The 13,194-nt window shown below is 39.4% G+C and overlaps 1 pseudogene; it reads left to right on the forward strand.

Moving 5' to 3' along the window:
* The first annotated feature begins 1,100 nt into the window (after positions 1-1,100).
* On the forward strand, positions 1,101-8,162 carry LOC110203650 (rho GTPase-activating protein 20 pseudogene; annotated as a pseudogene).
* The last annotated feature ends 5,032 nt before the right edge of the window (positions 8,163-13,194 follow it).

Genomic DNA, 13,194 nt, shown 5'->3' on the forward strand with positions numbered 1-13,194 from the left:
TCCCCCTGAAGAATTATACTGTTATGCTGGGTAGGTGATTCTTGGTTGTAATCCTAGGTCCTTTGCCTTCTGGAATATCACATCCCTAGCCCTCTGCTTCTTTAACATGGAAGCTGCTAAATCTTGTGTGATCCTGACTGTGGCTCCACAATATTTGAACTGTTTCTTTCTGGTTGCTTGGAATATTTTCTCCTTGACCTGGAAACTCTGGAATTTAGCTATAATATTCTTGGGAGTTTTCATTTTGGGATCTCTTTTAGGAGGTAGTCAGTGGATTCTTTCGATTTCTATTTTATCCTATGGATCTAAGATATTCAGCAGTTTTCCTTTATAATTTCTTGAAATACAGTGTCTAGGATCTTTTTATATGTATATATATGCATATATATATGTATTATATATATATATATGTACATATATATATATATATGTATTAGCTTTCTGGTAGCCCAGTAATTCTTGAATTTTATCTCTTTTTGATCTATTTTCCATATCAGTTGTTTTTCTAATGAGATAGTTCACATTTTCTTCTATGTTCCCCCATTCTTTTGGCTTTTGTTATATTGTTTCTTGATGTCTCATGGAGTCATTAGCTTCCAGTTGCCCACTTCCAATTTTTAAGGAATTATTTTCTTCAGTGAGATGTTGTATCTCTTTTCCTATTTGGCCTATTTGCTTTAAAGGGAGTTCTTTTCTTCAGTGAATTTTTGTGCCTCTTTTACCATTAGACCAATTCTGTTTTTTAAGTTGTTACTTTCTTCAACAGTTTTGTTTGTGCCTCGTTTACCAAGTTGCTAATTCTCTTTTCGTAATTTTCTTGCATTATTCTCATTTCCTTTCCCAATTTTTCCTTTACCACTCTTATGTCTTTAGCTCTTCCAGGAATTTTTGTTGGGCTTGGGTCCAATTATCATTTTTCTTTGAGACTTTGGTTATAGATGTTTCCCTATTGCCTTATTCCAAGTTTGTGTCTTGGTCTTCCCTGACACCAGAGTAGCTTTTTATGATCAAGTTCTCCTTGTTGCTGTTGTTTGCTCATTTTCTCAGACTATTTATTGACTTTGAACTATATGTTAAAGTTGGGCTCTGTTCCCCTGGGGATGCGGAGGCACTGTCCCAATCTTCAAGCTTTTTCGTGCTGCTGTTTTCAGAGCTTGTTTTGGGAGTCTGCAAGTCTTTGGTGCTTCCAAGGCGGTGAGATATGGGCAGAGGTGTGGTCACTGCTCTCCTGGTCTGTGCTTTGGTCTTTACCCAGGAAGGGTAAAGTAAAACAGTAAACTGCTCCTCTGCACCTGTAAGCACTAGCACTCCTCTCCACCATGGAACTGCAACCAGAACTGCTATGGGCAATAGGGTTGCCAATCAGCACCAGCTGTACCGAGTGCTAGCAACAAGTTCCCTATAATCACTTTCTGACCAGTTGTCTGACCCTCTTTTTGGCTCAGAGCTCCTGAAGCAGCTGCTGCAGCCAATATTGCTGCTGGTGCACGTGTGTGACAGGCTTTCACCCTGGTGTCACAGACCTCTACTACAGACCTCCCAAGTTTTCTTAGACTGGAAATATCTCACCCTGACCTTTTGTTGGCTCTGCCACTTCAAAATGTTGAGTGAGTTCAACATGGGTTACTGCCTCTAATCCACCATCTTGGCTCTGCCACCTCCAAAGTCACCTAGGATTGGTAAGTTGGATGGGTTTTGCCTTCCATCAATTTAGGGAGTATACATTGCAATGAGATCATAGATCCCTCTGACTATTTAGTGAATGAATGCCTCACCCCCCACCCCCGACAGAGGGATTCAAATCAATCATATAGAATCATAGAGTGACAGAGGAAAGAGGAACTTTAATGCTTGTCTAAGTCAATCACTTCATTTGACAGATGAGTAAAAGGAGGCTCGGAAATAGAAGTGGCTTGCCTAATGGTATGTTTTTGAACCCAGGTTCCTGAATCCATCCCTTCTTGGTGTCATTTTGATAGTCAGACATCTGTGCTGGGGCCTGAGGGAGGTAGCTGGGAGGCACAAGTTTTGCTTATGGTCCCTGCCCTCCAGCTCCAGGAGCTGACACCCTCAGTCAAGGACAAGACTCTAAAACTCCATACTGGCACAAATGAGAGCATCTCCCCTGAAATGAAAACTGGAAAACTGCCTCTAAACTGCACAGCCAAATATTGGCTGAGATCTGATTGCAGAATCCATTGAAAGTGCTGCTGCCACCATCCTCTGCTACTCTATTTGAGGAGATGTAGGGGGAAAAAATGGGACAAAAACCTCAGACATGGCTCTAGGCTGCTTGAAAACCATGTGTTGTAGTGGGGAGCCACCCAGGGTCCCAGTGTCCTTCTTTGTGTGGAGTTATGAAGACCACTCCCCACCACTGCCACCACCCTCAGCCTTTGGTGGAGACAGGGCTATTTCTTGACCATTGTCTAGGGGTGCTGCACCTGTGCAAAAGCAATGTGTAGGAGATGCTGTCATTTGTACCCTGGGTGGACAGCGAGTTCCTCCCTCACAGAAGGTGCTGCTGGGTCAGGCCTCATGCATGGTGGCTGTCCAGACTCACATCTGCCTGTAGAGACTCTCACTCGGTTCTGTAGGGCCAGATATGTGGCAACTAGCTCTGCCTTCCTTCTACCATTTACCATCATTGATTCTTCTGCAGGACCAGTCAGGGTAGCTTTATAAGCGGTTGAAGCTTCTGGGGTAGGGCCTTTCTTCTGCTTTCTTGTATTTCAGACAATGGATGACCAGGCCATTTTCAGATCTGCTTAGGGTTACCAGCCAATAAACTGACAAGAAACTAGTTCTTGCCCTATATCTGTCAACCCCTATTGCTTTCGAACCCCAATAAATTCTTTCTGACTGACTGACAGACTGATTAATTTCAAGAAACAGCAGTGAAGGACAAAACAGGATGCAGGTAGTTCTGTCAGAACAGAGCACTGTATCAACAGGAAGGATGGTTTTTATTTCTTTACTGAAGGATGGTCAAGCAAGATCAACAAAGAGGAGAAAGCTTCTCTTCCACTGCCCCTGTCTCTGTCTCCGTCTCTCCCCCTCCCTACCCTCCTCCTTCTCTGCAGACACCAGTGTGAAGACAGGAGGTCCAATATCCTCTTGACCTCTCTGCTCATAAGTTCCCCCCTCCTCCAGCCAAAGTAGAGGCAGAGGCAGTGGGAAGGAGATCTGGCCAAGGCTGAGGCTTCTCCTTCTCCCCCACGTAAAGCCCCTAATTCTTCCAGCCCTTCAAATGAATTTGTTTCTAACTAGCTTCTTAACTTATAGACATCACTTAACACAATGCTTGGCATGTAGTAAGCACTTAATAAATGTTTTTTAATTAAACTAAATTTATTATTTGCTGCATTTTAAGTTCTGAGCTATCTCCCTCCCTTTCTCCCCACCCTGCACTAGAGATAGCCACCATTTGACACAGATTTCACATATATACAGCATACATATAATGTATATGCACACACACACACACACACACACACGTATAATTCTACTTATCAGTTCTTTCTCTGGAGGTGGAAAGCATCTTCCTTCATGGATCCTTCGTAGTTGATTTGAATATTTATAATACTCAGAATAACTTAAGTTGTTCACAGTTATTCTTTGAACAATATTGCTGTTACTGTATACAATGTTGTCTTGGTTCTGCTCATTTCACTCTTCATTATTTCATGCAAATCTTACCATGTTTTTCCAAAATCAAGATTCTCATCATTTCTTACAGCACAGTAGTGTTCCATCACAATCATATCCCACAACTGCTTTAGCACTGATGGGCATCCTTACAATTTCTAGTTCTTTGCCGACACAAAGAGAGCTGCTATAGATATTTAGAACATATAGGCCCTTTTCCTTTTTCCCTGATCACCTCGGGAAACAGACCTAATAGTTGTATTGGGGGGGTCAAAGGATATATATACACAGTTTTACAGCTCTTTGGGCATAATTCCAGATTGCTCTCCAAAATGGTTGGATCACTTCACAGTTACACCAATAGTGTATTAGTGTCTCAATTTTTCCACACATGCCCTCCAACATTTGTTGTTTCCCCCTTCTATCATTTTACCCAATCTGATAGTGTGAGATATCTCAAAGTTTTTTTTTTAATTTACATTTCTCTAATCAATACTGATTTAGAACATTTTTTTCCCCCATACAACTATGCAAAGCTTTGATTTCTTCATTAAAAGGCTGCCTGGGGGAGGCAGAACCAAGATGGTGGAGTAAAGGCAGGGACTCACCTGAGCTCTCCCCTAAACTCCTCCAAATATCTTTCAATAATGATTCTAAACAAATTCTAGAGTGGCAGAACCCACAAAAAGACAGAGTGAAATAATTTTTCAGCTCAAGACAACTTAGAAAGATCTGTTGCACCAGAGTGAGAGAGGAGCACAGTCTAGAGCAGGCCACACCAGTGCAGACTGGGCCCCAGCAAACCAGGAGCAGGCCTCAGGGCAACTGAATCCAGGGCAGCAGTGGCCATTTTCAGATCTCTCAGGCCACAGACGGTAAGGGGATAGGACAACAGGTCAGACAAAGGAGATTTACAGGGGCCCTTTTGCTGGCACCAGGGGAGGGCTCTGTTGCATTGCCTGTACTTGGATCTGGGTCACAGTCCTGGGTCCTAGTACCAGTGGGAGGAGGAGCATTAGCACAGCACAGCTTGCGGCCTCAGTGGAGCAGGGGCCCTGGTCACAGTTCCAGGGTTGAAAAGAGTGCTTGTGGTTGCTCACAAACTAGTGCACAATACAGAAGTGTAGTAAACACATCTCTCCCTAGATCATGCCACCTTAGAAGAGCCAAAAACTTACAGGTCCCCAGAATTACCCCTGAAAACAGCTGCATAAAAAGCCTGAAGCTTGGGACAGTGCCCCCTCCACTTGGGAAGCAGAGCTCTACTTTAGCATAGAGTAAGAATGTCAAGAAATAGGCTGGGAAATGAACAAACAACAGAAAAAAAAAATTCTGACCATAGAAAGTTACTATGGGGACAAGGAAGATCAAAACACACACCCAGAAGAAGACAACAAAGTCAAAATGCCTGCATCCAATGCCTCAAAGAAAAAAAAGGATATGAACTGGTCTCAGGCCATGGAAGAACTCAAAAAGGATTTTAAAAATCAAATAAGAGAGGTAGAGGAAAAATTGGGAAGAGATGAGAGTAATGCAAGAAGATTATGAGAAAAGAGTCAATAGCTTGGTAAAGGAGGCACACAAATGAATTAAAAAACAGAATAGGTCAAATGGTAAAAGAGGCACAAGAATCCAATGAAGAGAAGAATGCCTTGAAAAGCAGAATTGGTTAAATGGAAAAAGATGCACAAAAATTCACTGAAGAGAAGAACTCCTTAAAAAAGTAGAATTGGTCAAATGGAAAAGGAGGTGCAAAAGCTGGTGGAAGAAAATAATCCCTTAAATATTAGAATTAGGCAAATGGAAGCTAATGACTTTATGTGACATCAAAAAACAATCAAACAAAATCAAGAGTGAAAAAAAAAGAAGACAAAGTAAACAAAGCTATCTATAGTGATACCAAAAAAAATGCTCTATATCACTACTGATGACCTGTCAGATTGGCTAATATGACAGAAAAGGAAAATGACAAATGTTGGAGGGGATTCGGGGAAAATCAAAACACTGGTGTATTATTGGTAAAGTTGTATAGTGATTCAACCATTCTGGAGAGCAATTTGGAATTATGCCCAAAGGACCACAAAGCCATTCACACCCTTTGACCAAGCAATACCACCACTAGGTCTGTATCCCAAAGAGATAAAAAAGAAAAAAGAAAAGGACCTATATGCACAAAAATTTTTATAGCAGCTCTTTTAGGGGTGGTAAAGAATTAGAAATTGAGGGGATGTACATTAATTGGGGAATAGCTAAACAAGTTGTTGCATATGATTGTGATAGAATACTGTTGTGCTTTAAGAAATGACAAGGCCTTAGATAAGGTCTGAGAGAGACAGTCAAATGTCTCTCCTCTTATTGATAATGTTCTGGCCTTACTAATAAAATGATTAAATTACCCAGAAACTGTCTCTCAAACCTTTTTAATCTCCACAGTTATGGCTAACCAAGAAGGGATCCACAGCCTTGCACTCCAGATTCTTAACAAAACACTCCTCTCTTTCGGGCCCACGTGGAGAGCACTCCACAAGATGAGCTCTCTGTTAGAACTCTGGCTGTGAACTGACTCTCCCTTTTGCCAGTAATTAAATTTTATTTGGATTCTAAAAGGTTGAAGAGTATCAGGACAAAAAGGAGGGTTTCTGCCTGGAGAAACTGGTCATACCCTGCCAGCATTAAATCAAATTCCTTAGGTCTCTCTGCCTGGGCCAAAAGCAGCAGTTCTAACCTGATGATAACAGGCAGAGTCCATCTGCCAACTTGGGCCCGTGTGCATTTCTTAATTCTTTTACAGGCTCTAGCAGGAGCCTGCTGAATGACAGTCATGTTGAACTCAAAGGGGGCCTGCAAAAAATCGGGAACAACATATCTTTCTGTTTAATGATTTGTTCCTTGTGACCAAGGTCAAGCCCCTCTTGAGCTTTAAAACTGCCAGTTAGGCCAAATGATGATGACCACGGTGGTTTTGAGATCAAATGTCTGTGGGGGATTATGTCAAAACAATCAAAAAAGCCATTTAACTTGTGGCTTAAACTGGATCTTTCCTTGAGTCTCGAGAGGCAAATGGTATAACAACAATTTTAAGATTAAAAAGTAAAATTATATTAAGTGATATGTGGACAGAAAGCTGTGTGGATGAAGTGGGTGAAGGGAATACCAATATTATGAAGTCATTTGTTTTAGGGTGGCCTGTTGTCAACCTCGTCGTCACTTTCAGCTATCCAGAGCAAAAGGACAAGTGGCAATCTCTTCTCCAGAGATAATGTTGACAAAGAGAAGGAGAGAGAGACCATCCAAAGAGCATTCCTCTTAAAATCTTTCCAAAGGACATTGGGAATCATGCTTCTTCCAAAACAATAACAATCAAGAATTCTGATACAGTGAAAGTACAAATGGTTCTGCAAAAGACTACCAACTGGGGGTGAATTCTGGGAGAGGAGAAGCTGCATAACCATTCATTGGTCATGAACATCCTTATGGGATTAAAATGAGCCACCTTCGAGACACTTCATTCCTGACGCAGGGATCAAAAGACTCACCATTCCCTTTGGGCCTCCAGGAGTCCTTCTGCATAGAGCAGCTACCCTAGGAGATGCAGTGCCAGTTCAAACTGAAGCCCAGCTGCTTGGCCAGGAGCCAACCACTGACTGATCCCAGCCAGAAGATGTTTAAAACGAGAAGGTCTATCATAAATTGGGACTTTTGGAGAGGCTCCAGCACTCACCTGGACACCATGCCAGTATCTCCAATGTCCCCGATGCCAGGGCAGCTCTTTGGGGTTTCACTGTCAGAAATCTGTGAGCATGACAACCTGCTCAAACCTGTCTTGGACATGCCTTTTCTTCTAAATCAAAAAGGGCCTCCCATGAATGATATTTTCAGGCTATCTGGGGAACATCAAATCCTGCAGAGCTGAAGGGGGAACTTAATTCAGGAGTTGAGGTGGGCTTAGACTCTGAATCCATGCATGCGTCTTAAAGGATTTTCTTTGAAACAAAATTCCAGGATGTATTTTTTCATCTGATCTCTTTGACCAGTGGGTCTGCATCATGGGTCAAGGGAATGATGAAGAGAAGATAAACACAGTTCAGAGGCTAATAGAGCAGCTTCCTAGAACCAATGTTGTTCTCCTTTGGTATCAGTTTGGAATGTTGCACAACTTCGAGTAATGATCTGCGTCCAATCAGCTTTTAATCTGGCAGTGTGCATTGCTCCCAGCATTCTTTGGCCACCATCTTCTGCCGGTCCTGAGCTAGAGAATGAATTCAATAAAAAGGTCTCTCAATTTATACAATTTCTAAATGAAAAATTGCTGCAGGATATTTGGAGAAGAAATCACTTCCCTCTTGAGAGATATTTCAATCAGCTGTGACAGAGACAATGCCCCAGGTACGTCTGGCTTCCACGTGAATTACTCTTCTTTTGGCAGCTTAGAAAATGAGCTGAATGATGACGTAGATGTTTCTAGCAGCGACCTGGCAAAGAAGCTGGGTCAGGACAGCTGTAGCATTGAGTGACTGTGATTTGAACCACCCTAGAACTGAAGAAATTCATCTGAAGCACCATTCCAAATCTAAGCAGTTGAGCATTCTGGTGGCATCCGGCAGTAAGGTTTCAGCACAAGACTGCTTCGAGAACACGTCGGTTGGCACAAGCACACTTGGTTAGCTGCAGTAGATGCTCTGAAAAACTGGAGGAGACACAGGTGCTGTTCTGAGCCCAGCACAGAATACCTGGCTTTCTATCTCACCTATCTCAGGGAGTTCTATCACAAGAAGCTCCGTAAGTCCAGCTGTGATGCTATTCTTTCCCACTGAGATGAAGATGGTCACAAACAGCCGCAGCCCTCACAAGGAGGAAACCAAAAGCTCACCTCAGTTTTGTTTTGTGCTATTTTTCTTTTCGAGTGGAAAAGAAAAATACCACAAAACAAAATGTCTTGTAAGGTGAGGACTGAGGCATTACTAAAAGATGTGATATGCTACAAGATAAAGGTAAACATAGTCTTATAATCATGCATTTGTATGTCTATGTATATCAAAATGTCACGTGACATTAGATAACATTGGGATGGGATGTCCATGTGGGAAATAAATTATAATTATATATATATATATATATATATATATATATGTATGTATATATATATACATGTATATATATGTATACATATATATATGTATGTATATATATACATGTATATATGTATATATATGCATATATATGTATATATATGTATATACATATATATATACATACATATATATATGTATATATATATATATGTATAAAAAAGAAATGACAAGCAGAATGCTCTCAGAAAAACATGGAAAGACTTACATGAACTGATGCAAAGTGAAATGAGCAGAACTAGGAGAACATTGTATGCAGTAACAGTGATATTGTATGATGATCTACTACAAATAACTTAGCTATTCTCAGGAATGTGAAGATCTAAGACAATTCTGAAGGACTTAAGATGAAAGATGCTGTCCATCTCCAGAGTAAGAACTGGTAGAGCCTGACTATTGTAGATCAAAGATACTTTTTCTTTACTTTCATTATTTTTCTTGTTCTTGTTGCTGTTTTTATTTTTGTTTGTTTTGTTTTGTTTTGCCTCTAATTGCCCCTCTCCTTGTCATTAATTGTGTGCTCTGTTTGTATTTGTGCGGTATCATGTGTGCTGTGAGTGAGTCTATTACCTTGTAAGATTTAAAATGCAGCCAGAGACTTCTAAGGGTTGCAGCTAGGAAAACAAACAAACGAACAAACCTGTAAGACTCTTTTCCTTGTGGGTCCAGGCCTGGCCAGCCTGGAGCAAGAGTGAAAAATTAGACACAGCCAAAGACATCTTAGTAGATTCTGGAGGTTTTGAGATTAGTCATTAAGAAGTTGAGAAATTGATCATTTTTAAGATTGCAGGAGGAAACTGCTGAGATTGGGGGTAATTCCAGGAGCTCACCCTCTGCTAAAACACCTCCTCCTGATCCTGATTCCTCGGCATTTCCCACTCCCTCCCCAGAGATAAGTATCTCAGTATGGGGATTGTAAAAGAGAAGAGAATGCTGGAGAATTTTAGGGAAAACTTAGATCAGCCTTCCCCATCTGGCAAAAGGAGGGGAGGGGCAGCAATCACAGACTAGCAGTGGCCCTAACATCCCTGTGCCCCTGGGCACCTTGCAGCCCACCCCTCTAGGCAAAGCTTGGAGATATCATCCAGGTTCAATACATTCTGGCCACCCTGCCCCAGCAGCTGCAAACGGCCCCAGGCTCAGTAAATTCTGCAGCTGTGGGGAGGGGAGAGGTGGACAGGTCAGACCTGTGGTGAGATTCCCTAAGCCCTGCCACCAAGAATTATCACTACTGGGAAGGCCCTGGCATCAGCCACCCAAACCCCTGGCAAGGCCTGGTGTACCACTATGAGGTAAGAGGCCGGCCAGCCTCTGCTCCTTGGTAAGTCCCACTTCTCTGTTCCAGTTTTGGAATGTATGGCAAGCTATTTTATCTCTGCTTGCCCTGTTTCCTGATTTGTGAAGGGAAACATAACAATGGTTGTTGTTATGGGACCAAAATGACATAAGGATTATAAAATGCTTAACACAATGTCATATGTTAGATGACATTATTATTATCTCTCTAATTTAATGTAATTGTTCCATGCCTGAAAATTTTGAAGTGTTTTTTAAATACTAAGAGTAATGAGATCAATAATTTCTATGTGTGACAAAGGGGAAATGCAATCGATGTCATCTGAAGTTTATTGTTTGTGTTATTACTGTATTTCTAAATTGTATTGTATTTCTAAAAACTCTTAGGTTGTAAAATTTGAGAGACCATTGTGAGGTAGAAATGATGCATATGAATTGGACTTTTAAAAGGATGTGATAAAAATGAGATAATTTGAAAACTGTTACTATTTAGTTAGGTATATTTGGTTATAAGCAGGTAATAATAATACTGATATTTACTATGATAACAGATTTTTCATTTTAAATCTTGACTATTATAAAGACATATGGTGGTTTAAAGTTATTGTTTCCACATATTAATGATGAGATGAATGATTCTCTGTGCAAAATGATTTGGAAGTGCATTCATCTAAATTGATATTGGGTTGTTTCAAAGTTTGTTACCGTTGTGGAAATAATGCCTCTTTATACTATGTGTCCTGTGTTACAAACATGTTTTATTGTATACAACTTATTGATTTGCACTGTTCTTGGAATTAATTAGGTATCCTCCCAGATCTTTTAGGATAACTGGAGTAAAGTCAGTAAATTCATTTGTTTAACTATTGAAACTGAAGTTTCTACCTGCAAAATAGTTAACACTTATATTTACATGTATAGGGTTGGGTCCTCAATAGCATCTAATCTTCTGAAAAGGAATTGGAATCAGAGTAGAAACTTTTGACGATAAGCCTGGTCCTCCCAAATATCAGGGCCTCAATTAGGAAAAAAAAAAGTGAATTTATGGATAATAATCTTTTCTTTTAAGTGCTAAGAGTATTGGGCCTTAGAAATTAAAATGTTACCATTAGTGATTATGAATCCAGATTTGATTTGCTTATCCAATTAAATTAAGGTCACTTGATGATAATTAATTGATTCTGTTTCAAATTTTAAATACATGATAATTGCTATTGGTATGATTGTGTCTCTAAATTTTCTTATGTGGTGTAATCTGGTAAACAAATTGTATCAGCTATGTTGTTGAAAAAGCAATTTCTCTTATGATCTACAGATGTTAAATCAAGAATTGTAAACCCCACCCCCCCAAAATGGGGGAGAATGAATGGGTTAGAATAAACGTCCAAGTTTTGTTTACATTTAAGAGGAAGGTTCACCTAAAATTCTTATCAACTCTGTGTAGAAGTTTCCTGTGTTGTGGAATTCCTGAGTAAATGAGAATCCTTGGAAAAACTATAGCAGTGTGATTTTCAAGCCTGCTTCATCTAAGAATATATTTACATATGTTAATTTGGAGATTTATGGACTACCACATTCACTCTCTATGTGAGATTCTAGAATGTAATATATTTTCCCCTAATTTCTAGAGATACATTTAAAGACAAAGGAAAGAAAAACATACTGAGTAAATTTTTAAAGGCTTGATAATATTTGTTATTCTGATAAGGCTAATTTAATTGGGTATGTTTTTCTTGGCTTATAAAAACTGAATTTCTTCTCCATTGCAAACACCTTTTTGACTGAGGAACTTTGTGATATCTAGGAATTCTGTAATAACTAGGAATTTAGTTTGTTATAATATTTTGGGGATTTATTTATGTTACTTGAGGATATTTTATACCAACTTAGTTTTAATGACTTCTAATTTTAAAGGTTTATTTTTGCTTAAAGGTGGAAAAGAGAGATACCTATCATTTTAAAAGTTTCTAACTAATTTTCTTCCATAAAAATTTAATGATTATTATATTTACAACCTGTTCAACTAAGAAACTTCATTTCTCATGCTATATGTTAAAAACATATGGAGGCTATATATATATATATATATATATATATATATATATATATATATATATATATATATGTGTATGTATACATATGGTTTTATTTTTTTGAGTGACATAGACATCCTGAGTCAGGATTGCTCTAAGAATATAAATTGTCTATTTCAAATTGCTTAAGTCAGTCAGAGTTAAAGCTCTGGCTCTGTGTACATGCTGCTAACTTAAGGGAATAAACAATATGAATTTATTTATCACCCAGCTTGTTGTCTCTTTAACCAACTTTCAGGTCGACCGACAAAGGGAATCCCTTTGACTAGGCTGGGTTTTTTGTTGTTTGTTTGTTTGGTTTTACTATTTTTAGTCCCCATAATATATAAGAAGTTTTAAACTGACTTAAGAATTTCCCTTGCATTCTTCAGCTGCTTTAAGGGAGATTCTATGGAAAGCACAGTTCTGAGATCTTATCAACTTAGGGCCAAAGACAAGAGGCTGCTGTACCACACTCCCCCAAAAAATCGTTGGAAGGTTTTTACTTCAAAGAAACTCTCTGAAGAAAAATGCCTTCTCTCATTCTACTTTCAAATCTGCAAACGTTTATAAATTAGGGGAAAGTTCCCCATTCCCTGTCTGTCTCGCGATTTTGGCCACAATCAAAAGACATTAAGTTTTTTTTTCTTTAAACTTTACACATAAATGACAAAAGGAGTGCCTTCAGGCAAAGTCTTACTATAGACACACAGAGACACAAAATACAAACACAGAACACGCAGAGTCTTAGTGACCAGAAATTAAAGTTTAGATGTAAAAGTTACTCCCTCACTTACCTAGATTACCACTTACCTCACTTATCTCACTTCTTACTCTGCTCCAGGTAAATCTCCCCCCCCCAAAAAAAACACAATGAAACATACACCTAATTACTTCCTCTATTTAAGGAAATCCCTTTACACACACACAGCTTAATCTACTATCAGATAGTCTACCTGAAAACCTGAGGGCAAGAATCATAACTTTTAGAAAGCTTATATTCTCACAGCAACGCCTCAGCTTCCTTTTTGAAACCCTAGTCCTGCAAG

The sequence above is a fragment of the Phascolarctos cinereus genome, unplaced genomic scaffold (genome assembly GCF_003287225.1).
Source record: "Phascolarctos cinereus isolate Bilbo 61053 unplaced genomic scaffold, phaCin_HiC Scaffold_8;HRSCAF=390, whole genome shotgun sequence".
In the NCBI taxonomy this organism is placed as follows: domain Eukaryota; kingdom Metazoa; phylum Chordata; class Mammalia; order Diprotodontia; family Phascolarctidae; genus Phascolarctos; species Phascolarctos cinereus.